Source organism: Elephantulus edwardii, unplaced genomic scaffold (genome assembly GCF_000299155.1).
Source record: "Elephantulus edwardii isolate Elephantulus edwardi_28Jun2011 unplaced genomic scaffold, EleEdw1.0 scaffold00303, whole genome shotgun sequence".
In the NCBI taxonomy this organism is placed as follows: domain Eukaryota; kingdom Metazoa; phylum Chordata; class Mammalia; order Macroscelidea; family Macroscelididae; genus Elephantulus; species Elephantulus edwardii.
Window position 1 is genome coordinate 1,660,637 of NW_006400053.1, and position 13,812 is coordinate 1,674,448.

Consider the following 13,812-nt stretch of genomic DNA (forward strand, 5'->3'; position numbering starts at 1 on the left):
TTGGGTGAGTAATTAAAAAAAAAAAAGATAATGTTTTATCAGAAAATAAGAATAGGAAGTTAGACACTTTTTTCTTTTCTTTCTTTTTTTTTTTTTAAGTTAGACATCTTGATTGACTGAAACTTGTTTTCTTCAAGCAGGGATCTCCAACTGCTGGGGAGGGGGGGCGGGTGGAGGGTGTTGGGGACTGGCTTCTGCAGCAACCAAGCTTTAGGGCCCCTTGTTGCGCGGCAGTGCCACCTAGCGTCGACTGGGCTCACTGCTAGAGGCAGATTAGCACCTTATTTCCTCAGTATTTATAGATAAGCTTCTGACTCATTTTGGCTTTAATTATACGCTGTACCTGACCTCGTCTGGAAGGACTTCCAAGAAAGCTTCTCCACCTCCTGCCTCCTGCATCGCACCAATAGTCACCTCCTATCCCTGAATCTTCAACCATGGAGAGCAGCCTGGACAAGATAAAATTAGCTTGTTCTTTTTGTGTAAGCGATATCTTTTACCCACCTGGACTTCTCTGCCAGTGTGCTGTTATGTGCCGTTGAATCGACTGCATCTCATAGTGACCCTGTGAAGCCTACTCTGTCCCGAGCCAGTCTCACGGACTCTGACACACCAATCTCATTGCTCCAGTTACTGTATCAATCTATCTCATCTGGAGTCTTCCTCTCCTGCGCTGTTCCTCCACCCTTTCTGGCCCGCTCCCTCCTGGCCACGTGCCCAAATATATGAGATGGAGCTTCAAAATCCTATCCTCCAAAGAGCAGCTTGGTTTCATCCTCTCCAAAGGACAGGTTATCCATATGGGATGCACAACACTTGATATAATTTAAAAAAGGAGCTGAAGGCTACAATGATAGAGACAGAAATTAACTTGAAAGGAAGACAAATGAAGCAGAGTTGACCTTGAAGGACTTGAAGGGGATTCTTCAGGCAGTCAGAATAGAAAATCAGCTGTGCTCACTGAGTTGGTCAAGATAGCGACAAACTTATGTACTATAGACATTGCTCAATTTTTATGTATTTTTCTGTCAAGGAAAGACTCTGCCCTGCATGTGCTAAAAATGACTGCCACTTTCTTCATAAATCTGGATTGCCCCACCCAGAAATTATTGTCATGTGACTGCCTGTAAATTAGTATTCAATTCTTGACTCCCAAAGCATTAAGTTGGAAGAGAGATAACCTATGTTCACATTAAAGAGACTCCAGTTCTCCGATGCTGACTTGGTATTTGTACAGATCTCAGGGTGTGTTGTTGGTGAGTACTGTTAAATCAGAACCAGCCGACCAATAGCTGACTCTCCACTGGGTTTTCAGAGGCAATTAATCTCATGAGAGGAGACTGCCCATCCTTCTCCCATGAAGCAGCTGGAGGATTTGAATCATGTACCTTTGAGATTGTAGTGCAGTTTCTTACCACCAGGCCACCAGAGCTCCCTCTCAGGTGTCTAGCTTGACTCCCTTACCAGGGCAGGTCCTGAATATTTTTATCTGAACCCAGAGGGAAGAAGATCTGCAGGATGGATGCCCAGTGCTGAACCTGCCCTCCCACCACTTAGGACACCACAAGAAGGGTTCCAGAACAGAGCCTCTGCTTCACTGAGATTTCTCCATCTCTCTGAGCAGAGGGCTTATGCCATGATTTCCACTTTGGTAATTCTAAGTTTGAAGGTCTTGAGGGAATTCTTAAAAAAAAATAATCAACAAACATGTTGGCATTTATTTCATAAGCTCATGAAATGAGCTCAGAAATGATACCAAAAGGGCAGGCAGGGCTTTGGCCTTGCTCAGAGATGACATGTTCAAGCGGAGCACAGTCCTGAAGACTGGATTGCTCACTGCTCATGGAGAACAACTCACTACTCCATGGCAGAACCAAGTAAAATCAGAAAACTTTTCAAAAGTGATATTGCTTTTAACCATCCTGCATAGGGATCTCAGATGAGACATCTGGCCCACATCCTGGGTTAAAGTTCCCAGAATTAGTAAATCAAAGGACTAGTTGCTCAGTTATATTTTCATTTCAGATGTTGTTTTTGGGTGCTAGTCACTGGCTCAGTCTTTGTTCTTGAAAGTCTCCTCTTCTTCTCCAGTTTTTTCTAGTATGATGTCTTTTTCCAAGGACCAACTCCTCCTGACAACATACCCCAAACATGTAAGACAGTCCTTCACCATCCTTACCTTTAAATTGCTCTTAGGAGCACCCTAGTTGTACTTCCTCCAAGACAGATTTCATTGTTATTTTGGAAATCTATATGCTGTTCACTACTCTTCACCAACACCACAATTCAAAGGCATATTTCTTTTTCTTTGTCTTTCTTATTCACTGTCTAATTTTCAGATGCACAAAAAGAAATAAAAAAATGCTATGGTTTTAATCAGGGCACACTTAAGTCTTTAAACTGACATCATTGCTCTTTAGCATTTTAAACCCTATGAATTTTAGAATGACAGTATAAATTTTTAGTACAAGTATGTCTTAAATATTTATGGGTCTTACTAATACAATGTATATGTTCAGGGAAGGATCTAATAGCATAGATTGTAGGGTGTTGTGTTATTAATAAAAAAGCTGTCCCTGACAGCTTAAAACTACTAGTGGCTTCTCAGAAGGAAGATGGACAGTCCCCTTATTGAGAGTTATAGCTTCAGAAACCTGATGGAGGGTTACTATGAGTCAGAACTGATTCCACAAGAGTGACTTTGCTTTTTAAAATTTTTGTGTTTGTTGTTTGTCTAATATTCATATTTAATTGAGTGCCCTGTATTCTTCCTAGTAAAGCCCACCAGAATCACCTTTAAGATAGCAATCTGTTAGTTTAAATTGCACATTCATAAAAGGAGCTCTGAAAAAAGAAATTAAAAGGAGCTCTGATGGTACAAATGTAAACTGGTGACAGACTAAAAGATCGGTGGTTCAAATCCGCAAGAAGCTCTTTAGCAGAGGAAAAAGGAGTGGCACGCCTCTGTAAAGATTTATCCCTTTAGGGACCCTCTGTGGCAATTTTGCTCAACTGTGAGTCAAAACAACTTGATGGCAGTGAGTTTGGGTTTTGGTGGGTTTTTATGATCACATGAAGTGACAGGAAGGATTTCTGCTGATTGATGCTGTGCTTCCCTTCCCCAGGGACTTAGTGATATTCCAGGTTCACAAAGAGACCAGTAATCTCAGTGGTTCTAGTGGCTCCATTTGTTTTAGCAGGCCCACTCAACCTGGAAGAATTCAAGGCAGTGTTTTTAGACTTTGGCAGGGATTTGCTGGCTATGGAAAGAAATGGAGGTGGTTTATCAGCTTGTTTGATTTGGAATTTGAATGTAGTCTGGCCCTGAAGATAAGCCTTTTATAATTTAGTCATTTTCTTGAGCTTCTTCTAAGGGTCAGTGTTCAGAGACTTACTGCCTTTGAATATCTGTAAAATTTTCTTTTAAAACTAATTTTCTCAAGAACCATTACAGTAAAATGATTGGTGGTTCTTATGACTCATATGATCTGAACTAGTGCCTCTGGTAGGCCTCAGGACAAGGTGACAAGCTGAGACCTTTTTGTTGGGCATGCTGTTAAGTTTTTCTTTACCTGCACATTCATCCCTCCACCAATCTACCAAACATCTGGGTTAGGCGGACATGGAGTGGGGGAAAGGGAAGATTTAACTACATTCTTTATGGAACTCTCAGTCTCCTAGAGTAGACAGACATGCAATTAGAAAATTATGACAAATTGTGACTCCGCTGTGGTGGAGATGGATTTGAAGGCATGAAAATACACACTTAAGGTTTCTTTTTGGTGCAGGATAGGGAGTGATAGTAACTTTAGAGTTTTCTTTTTTTTTTTTTAAATGGTTCTTGAGAGCCAGAGAATTTTTTAATTATTTCTTAAGAGTTGCACACAGAATGGCCTACTATTGTGTAAATAAATCTTGTGTGACACTCTGCGTCTACCTTTTTTTTTTTAGTGATATTATGTTAAGGAGCCATGGTGGCTTCGTGTGTAACAACTTATGGGACTGATAACTGAAAGGTTGTCAGTGTGACTCCACCAGTCTCTCTGTGGGAGAAAGCTGGTCTGTTTCTTTCAGTAACTACATACAGCCTTAGAAACCGAAGGGTCTCTATGAGGCAGGGTGGAATCAGTGGGAATAGGTGGTGTACGATGCTGCTGCTACTGTTGTTGTGTGCCATCAAGCCTGAGCTGACTTACAGTGACCCTGTGAACAGGAGATCTGAGCCTTGCCCTCCCCTGGACCGCCCTTACCATCTCTTACACACTTGGGCCTATTGTCACAGCCATTATGCCAGTGTTGTGGAGGAAGAGATTAAAGGTGAGAGCCAGATACGAGCTTGGCAGCTTGGCACACACCTAGCTGAACACAGTTGGAGATTTGATAGGCCCTGAATGTTGCCATTTTCAGCAGAAGTGAGTAGAACACAAAAGACTTTGAGAAAACGTCAAAATGTTCATTTTCTGTAACTTCACATTAATCAATGAGCAGAAGTTGCCGTGGTTTCAGGAAGCCAGGAAATGGGAATGCAGAGCGAGGGATACACCTTTTGTTGCAAAGGTTCCTTTTTCCTTCGACAATATTATAAATGAAATGCAGGGACCCACCCACCGCTGTCATAGGAAAATTGAATGGACCACGTGCTCCTGCTTGGTATGGAGAATTATGCAGGAACCTGATGAATCAGTAAAACTTGGCAGATTCGCCTTAGAAGTCGGACTTCGTCATTGGGCAGCCACTGAAACAAAAGGGATGATACTGCATTCCATAGATTTTCCTTCTGGGCAAAATGTGTGAGAGGAGCTACAGATTGTATTTTTCATGTCTGCATGACTAATGTTTGCAATTACTAATAGTTGGGGACAGATCCCACTGGCACCAGCGTCTCTAGAATTTTTTTGATACAAAATTAGTCATGTAGATTTCCTGGCACTTGGTGTTTTATTAAGTCAGTCTCTTTCTCTTTCTCATGCTCTGCACTCCTGAAAGATTTTTTTTTTTTAAAGTGAGATGTGCATTCAAAGCAAACAGGACCAGTCTCTGCTCAAAATTCAAACAAATGCCTTTTCTTTACAAAATGACGAAAAGACCCAAAAGACAACTCTTTGATCAACTATTGGATGATACTTTTGTTCTACACCAGTGCAGCTTGCAGAATGTTTATTTGGCAATAGAAAAAAGGTCACCATTTCAAGGCAGTTCAGAAACCAAATGTTCCCATAATATGGCAGCTTTCTTACAAAGCACCCCTTGGCTTTGTCGCTTTAGAATCTGTGCTTTCTCACAAGCTCACGCTCTCTGAGATGTGTCATGTGTGTGGGGAAGGGGGTGGAGGTCTGTTAATTGCAAAAACCAAGGTCTCCACAGCAAGGCAGCTATTTATATCACAAGGTGAGTTCTTTAAATTAGAAAAGAAGGTGGTGGGAGGGAATCTCTGAGCTAGGTGCAACATATGTAGAAACAGAACATTGTGTGCCCAGAAATTTGAATCAGGTTCTGTATTTTACTATCCAATCTATTTAAGCAGCCTTTGTACAATTCTGCCTGAGATGTAAAGCTTCTCTTTAATTAGCTCCTACTGAACATGTCTCTTTACTGCCACCTGTTGTTCCAGAAAATATGAGAGCTGGGATAGATGGGGCCCTAGGGGGTCATTAATGTTCAGGTGTGTCTCCACTCACTTGGCCATTCTGACTGGCCATTTGGACGAGCTTCTATGAAGCCCAAGTTACAGATGTGAGGTAAATAAACTGAGCTAGCCCAGAGCCAGCAGGGAGCTGGAGAAACAGTGTAATATCTTTTTTTTTAATTAAATTTTATTAGTTTTAATGAACATTTACAGAGATTTTGGGTTTTCATTCATTCATTGTTGCACTGTTTTCTCCACTCTCATCCCCAGTTCGTTCTTCTTTCCCCACCCCCAATGTCTGTTTTAATTTTCCAGTTGCCACAGTGCTTGTCAAAGCCAGTTCTGATTAATCTCCTTTGTCAGTGTGTCCCTTGCCATTCCCTATCACTCCTCCCTGAGAGAGACTTCACCCTGATTCATAAGGAAAAGGGGATGGCGTATTCTCTTAGCTACTTCCTGCTGAAAAGGGACACTGTGGGTTTCAGGGTGAATGTCTTCTCTCACTACTCCAAAGGGCCCCCTTGGCAGTAGGAAACACATAGACTATTATGGAGACTGATTTTGGAATTTAGATGCACTGTTATCAATTGTGCTTAGCAGTACATGTTCATATCCTTGAAGATGTATCATGAAAGTGTTGCAGCCTAGAAGATACAAATTTAACTAACAAGTTAGAAGTGCATGAGTCAAAAATTGAAAAGCAATAATATTCTGAGTAGAGGTTCTAATAGTGGCACAAATTAAGTTACAGAGGTAAGGTGGTTCCATTGCCATCCTTACTCTAACTTAATTCTTTTTTTTTAATTTAAATTTGTTATTAATTTCAGTGAAAACTTACAGAGGCTTTGGCTTTCCATTCATTCATTGTTGTAGATTTGTCCCCTCCCAAGTGTAATATCTTGACACAAAGCAAGCTGCTTATTTAGTTTCTAATCACTATTGATTTAGAATCTTCAGAAAGCCATACACCCTATTTATATTTTTTGAAGCAATCAAAAACATTTCAGTTGTGAGAACTACCTTTTCAAATGAAATGAAGAACAAATAAAATAAGCCCATGGTGATGGTTGTGTTGAACATTTTGGCTGCCTTTGTAAAATGTTACTAACAAAAACCTGGGAAAAGTTGAAACTAATTACAGCCAGAGGTCAAAGTCTGGTCATAACAAGTTAACCTAAGGGAGCAACTGTTTACATTGTATATATATTTTCACTACTCTTCCTGGGTATTAAATATGACTGGTTTTGTTCCTTAAAGCTTAAGTTGGGTTTGTTTGGCTTCCATCTGTGAAGACAAGGGTTTTCTTCGGAACTGACGCCATCTCAAAGGAGAGAGTGACACACAGAACAAACCACTCTGGTAGAAAACCCATCGTGGTCACATTCTATATAAAATTTTGCTTTTATTTGTAAACTAGTTTAAAATCGATAAAACCACACATGAGCACACTCTTGGTTCACATGTTGTTGGTAAGTGCCATCAAGTCCACTCACAGGGACTCTGAACAGCAGATGTGAACCTCATCCTCTTCTGTCACCTGCTCTCCTTCTCTGGTATGCTTGAGCCCCTCGTTAGTAAGTCCACCTCTCTTGGGGGTTTTCCTCTCTTTCTTTGATCTTCCATCTTTTCCAGCACGAAGTCCTTTTCTAAGAACACAATATGACCAACATAATAAAACAAAGTTTCACCCTCCTTGCCTCTTAAGGAGCACCCTGGTTGCACTTCCTCCGAGACGGATTTGTTCTTTTGGCAGGCCATGGTAATTTCAATATTGTTCTTCAGCATCAAAACTCAAAGGCCATCAATTCTTCTGTTCTCCTGGTTCATGTGAAAACACAACAAAATGAGACAATTATTGGGACGTGGTCGTTGCTCTATGAACGCTACATTGAGGTCTCTTGGCCATGTTTGTGGTAGTGGGAACTGGTAGCCCGTCTTCCTCTGGCACGAGTGGGGAACACCCCTCCCTCCCAAGGAGACACTCTCCTTAGGTTCTTCCTCTTGACTCTGCTTTCCCCAGGGGTGGGCAGCCCTTATGCTCCCCTCCTTGTCCACATCTCTAACATGCAAAGCTACTCTGCCACAGGGCTTGTTTGTGTTTTTAGGCTTTAGATATCTCTTTATGTAATTTTGGAGCTCATTAATAAGCACCACTTTGTGTTAGCAGAAAATATAAAAGGAAACCTGGTATTTAGAAAAAAATTTGAGAAGAACTGAGCTCAGAATACAAGGCATTCTTTGTAAGCCCCTCCCCATGTTTCCACAGTCATTTGAGACTCTTTGGGCTGGTGTCCAGAAGCATCTTTGTTGTTGAAAGGTTTTATTTGGGAATTTCTTACTTTATTCTGTTCTGAGTTTGCTCTGCTCTTTTTCCCCAGAAGGTTACCTGTAGGTGTGGTGCTGGTGGTGGCAGTGGCAGAGGTGGTGGTAATGGTGCTGGTGGTGGCACAGGTGGTGGTAGTGATGGTGTTGTGTTGGTGGTGCTTCTGGTGGTGGTGAGGGGACGAGTGTGTGGCCAGAGAGTGCTCAGCTTCTGGACACTGATAAGAGAATTATTTTCAATGGCATACAAGCAATGCTACCTCTTCAGAGGAGGTTGCTACAGCTGGAGTGTATGTACTACCAATGGAAACATGGTAAAAACTGAAGGCATTCTTCAAAAACCTGAATCTTCATGTATTTAGCAGTCTGGGGACTCTTCTCTTGTAAGCCAAGGGACTGGACTTTGTGGAGATCATAACCGACACAGTAACCAAGCTTAACGAATCCCTCCTCCATTTGTTTTGGCCTCTTCTCCAATTTTAGGGGCTGGATAGAACCCTCTGTCTGCTAATTTTAGCTACACTTTGATAGACTACCTTTGCAAAGACATAAAGACAGACTGAGGCTTCCTGCTGGAAAGGTTCGATGGGCAAAAATATGTATCTTATAAAAGCCTTCAGGTTTTATGTGACTCTGATATGCTGATAATATATTTTCCAGCCTTCAGTTTTATTCTCTTTATTTGACAAATACATGTATCTCTCAGAATATTCTATTTCTCCTACATACAATTTATCATATTCCTATACTCAGTTAGAACTACATATGTGTATGAAATCAAGTTATTACATCTTTCCATGGGCCAATTGTTGAATTATTGTAACCCTTCTTGCAGTGTCAGGTGGTCTGAAGAGTAAAAGCATGACAATCTTTCCAGGCTTGGTTTCTCAGAAAACAGAAAGCTGTGTAGGAGTTGAGGTGGTCTGACAGCATCCGACAGCTAGGTAGCTGCTAGCCCCAGAAAGTCCACAGTTCACAGAAGGCTTCACACACCAGCAGGTGCACATCTCGGCACAAAACCTCCATTAGGGCTGATCACACTAACATTGGCTGTCTTTGGGTAAACAGGATTCAGTCCTTTGGAATACACTGTCCCTGGTGATCAGATGCTTGGAGTCACAGGGATAGCCGGGAAGGGCTACAGGTTAGCAGACTCTAGATCTCTGTTCTAGGTACAGTATTTCTGAAGGAAAACCTAGCTTTTGCCACAGAAAACACAAACACAAAGAATCCAAACTTACTACCTTTGACAATCCCAACTCTTTTTTTAAAAAAATTTAGTTTGTTTATTTTTCATTTCAATGAACATCTACAGAGATTTTGGAATTCCATTCATTCATTGTTGCACCCTTCTCCCCGCACAAACTCCCCCCCCCCGTTTGCTCCTCTCACTCTTAGTACCCCGTATATTACAGGGCATCATTTCCCAGGACTTGAAACAATAACAGAAGGGAGCTCTTGTGATAAGATGCTGCTGCACTGCAGTCCCAAAGGCATGCGGTTCAAATCCACCAGCAGCTCCATGGGAGAAGGATGCACAATCCGTTGGAGGGTCAGATGAGAATTGATCCTGACTTGAGTTCACACAGCATCAAGAAGCAACAATATTCACAGAAGGTCAGCATACCTTTCTTTTGTGGTGGGACCACGTGGGGTTGAACCATCAGCCTTCTGGTGACCCATCAATAAGCAAAGGCACTTGCACTTTTGTGGAGAAACCATTTTTATAAACCCACAAAAGCTAAAAAAGAATGTTTCTATGCAGATTAGTTGGAATGTATCCTCAGAACACACAAATATAAGAATCTAGATGTATTGTACTTTAAAAAAGTATGTTAACCATAATTTCTAGTATACACAGACATCTGGCTAATTGATAAAAAATGGACCTACTCTTTAAGATAATGTCACTTCCAACTTCTATTTCAAAGCCATTTATTCTTAATTGCATTTATCAGTGTTAGTACTGGCATTACCAATTAATACTTGAGTTTGAAGAATATAGCATGGGAAAATCTTTTCATTCAAGAAAACTTACTCATTCATTGCTGTTAAGTCAGAACTGACTCATAGCTGATTCTATATTTCTAAGGCTGCAAAGTGCATGAAATTGTCCCAGAAGAACTACAGATTGATTTGAACCATTAAAGAGGTCCAATGATTGGGTTAACAGCACAGTTTCCCACAGAGTATGCCACCAGGACTCCCTAATTCCTGACCAATAGTTTAGAAATAATATTCCAGCATTTACAAAGATTATTTAACAGATCATGTTCTGTTCAAGAATCATGAGGATGAATGATAGAGATTTTAACCTACCATATATCTTCTTAAATATTTAGTCTAATATTATAAAGTTCTTGGTTAAGTCCAAAATTTCAAAAGAGATTCCATTTCTCCTTTGTTGGTACAGTGTGATCTTTACTGATGTCTTAACTACATTCTGTTTCAAATTTGCACAATACAGGTCTGTGTAAACTGTGACTACCCCGTGGTTTTGACCATGTCTGAGTAAACAAACAAGACCAGACTTCATTGCTGTAAAGTAAACGTCAACTCCTCGAGACCGTCTGTATTTTTGATTCGGTTTTTCTCCTCATTGCAATTTATAGAAGCAGATGACCTCATCTTTCCTCTGTGGATTCCCTAAGTAGATTCGAACTACAAGATGCCTAACCTGTGTAAAGCTAATGTTTGAAGTCAAGTCTTGATTGAAATGGGTTTTTGTTGATATTTGTATGCCTCTGTCCTTTTGTTCATAGTGTTCCTTCTAACAGGATAATTCTTTCTTCTATTTTCCAAGAATAAAATCTCCCCTTCAAAGCTCTATTTGTAATTCAGGGACTGAATCTAATATATATTGTTCTGGAATGCCTCCCTGAGAAATCTGAGAAAAAACAGGTTCTGTGATTTGTGTGTTCCTGTGTCACTGCTTTCCACATGAAGTGGGCATGTGTTAAAGGGGAAATGACTGCTGCTCAGTAACCTTTGCCCACCATATGGGAGTTGTTGCTGACAGTCTTCTTCTACAAAGACCAGGCTCCGGGCTAACCGCCAGCCGTTCCTCCCTTGGAGCACACTGGCCTTTTTGAGTGAAGATAGTACATGTTCACATAGAAGGCAACTGATAACTGTGCCATAGAACCCTTAGTGAATATGATGCAACTTGACCATGTTCTAGTGATTGAAATGACAGAAACATATATATGTACATATATGAAATTATGTAAGTATATACATATATGTAGATAGATGATAGATAGATAGATAGATAGATAGATAGATAGATAGATAGATGTGTGTATGGATAAAAATATAAAATGGATATAGACACAGATATATAGACAAATATAGATACTTACTGTGCAGGGACAGAGCTAGAATTTTTGCCCTCAGTAAGGGAGATCTGGTTCAATTCCTGGCCAATGAAACTCAAGTGCTGTCTGTCAGTGGTGGCTTGACTGTCACTGTGATGTTGATCAGTCTTCTGTGGAGTTCTTGGACACAGAAAAAAGAAAGAGAAGCAATTAGCAATCTTAGTGCTTTTGCAACTGTTATGACTCAACAGCTACCCCCCACCCCCGAAGGTTTTCAGAGGCTGAATTACAAGGGAAGAGATTGATCTTTTTCTGTGGAGCAGCTGACAGAGTCCAACTGTGTGCCTTTGGGATGGCACCACAACTATTAACCATTAGGCTCAGAAATCTTAACAGCAGCTGATAAAACATTTTATGTGCTTTGCACTATAAAAATATAAGCCTAAATGAGTCTGCGGTTAGCATAATCACATAGATGGTGACTTAAATATATTACTTCTTACACTGCTATTAGAATATTCTTGCCCAAAATAGGTGCTACACATGTTTTTGAATGAATTAATTAATATTTCAGAATGCTTAAGAGCGAGCCATCACATTTTTGCTCACCTGAATGAAGTGGCATTTTCTGACATGAATTAGTGGAACAATGAGCATTAGCAGTGCAGTGATGAAGTGTAAGGTCAGATGTTGAGACTTGGTGTGAGAAAGATGTTGCAGTCTGTTGCTGTCAAGATCACAACCTTAGAAATCCTGTGGGGTAGATCGACCTTCTCCACAGGGTTGCTAGGGGTTGAAATCAACCGTTAATAATGGGATGTACCCACAGCTTCAATTGACTGAAGGACCTTTTTAACTGATGTTTTCAGTGTTGTGCTCTTAATGAATTTTCCCAAGAGGAAGTTAAAACCTCTGAATTGTGGATAATGTTGAAATACTTAGCTAAAAACACAAGGTTGGAAGTTTGAGTTTCCTAGTGGCCCTTTGAAATATAGTTCTAATGAGCTACTACTGTTTTATAAAATATTTTCTATTGATTTTCATACAAAATGCAGATATGTTGTGTTTCACATTATCCTTCATTCACATTGTGTGAATATACAATCACACATACAATCTTTTCCAGGCATTATTTTTTATAAAATTAATCACCTTTGAACTATATCAACTATTACTATGCCTTTTCAAGCACCTACCTAATCTTTCCTATTTCCTTTACCCACCCTGCATCTGCCAAATTGTGTGACCCTGTGATTTTCCACCTGCCCATCCTCACCCTTCTGCTCCACTTCTTCCTTCCACTCTTGAATCTCCATACACATTTTGCTAGTTATCCTTCTATTTTTACAATAATGATCTTGTGCAGTATTTGTCCTTATGAGACTAAGTTAGTTCACTCAGCAAAATCCTCTCCAGTCTCTCCCAAGTTATGTAGTAATACTCAAAATCATTTCTCCTGAGTATTGCATAGTATTCCATCATGTGAATATACCACAATTTCTCAATCCTTTCAATTGTGGGTGGACATTTAGGCTGTTTCCATGTTCTTGTGATTGTAAATAATACTGTTATGAACATTGGTGTACATGAGTTACTTCTTCAAAATAAACCATGAAAACCCTCTATGGTTCTATTGCAGTCTGACACATATGAGGGAAACATGAATGGGAATTCACTTGGTGCCTAGGGCAGGGAAGTGAGTGGTAAGGTACAGGACTACTAGCCTCTTTCTTCACCAGAGGGATGGCCCCTGCTACTGGTTGTAGGTTTCTTGACTTGGTTTTTGTGTTGTTTCTCAATGCTCTGTACTTTGTAGTTGAACTCCCATCTAGCTATATTGGAAATTATGAGCTGACAGGTGGCTTCAGAAGTTCATGAGTGACATTTTGCAGGTTGCTTCTGAAACTGTGTCCCTGGGCAGAGCAGATGACTAAGCTAAAAAGTTGGTTTGAATCCATTCAAGATGTCACAAAAGGACCTAGCAATCTGCTTCTGAAAGATTATATTTTTGCAATTCCTATGGAGCAGCTCTGCTCTGCACATAGGGATCACCATGAGCTGGAACTGACTGGATGATAGTACAACAACAAACACAATAACAATAATGACATCAGTCCCCTGAAATATAGCATCCTCACATATACACACTATTACTTTTACAACTATTAACTTCAAAATCCTTGCTGCCAAGAGCAGCCTGGTTTTGCCCTCTCTCTAGCAATCCGTGGTAGATGTAATACTTTTTCCAAGCACTGCAACTTAAAGGCATAAATTCTCCTTTTATTATCCTTAGTTATTGTCCAGTTGTCTGATGCACAGCAAGTGACAGTAAAGACTGTGGTCTGGACCAAATGCACCTTAGTCTCTAGACTGACATCATTGCCCTTCAGTATTCTGGAGAGGTCCCTGACAGCAGATTTTTCCCAATGCAATTCTTTTGATTTCCTGGCTCCTGGTACCAATAGTGTTGATTGTGGAGGCAATCAAGCTGGAACTGTTAACAAATCTCAATCTCTTCACCATCTATCATGATGCTGCCAATCAGCC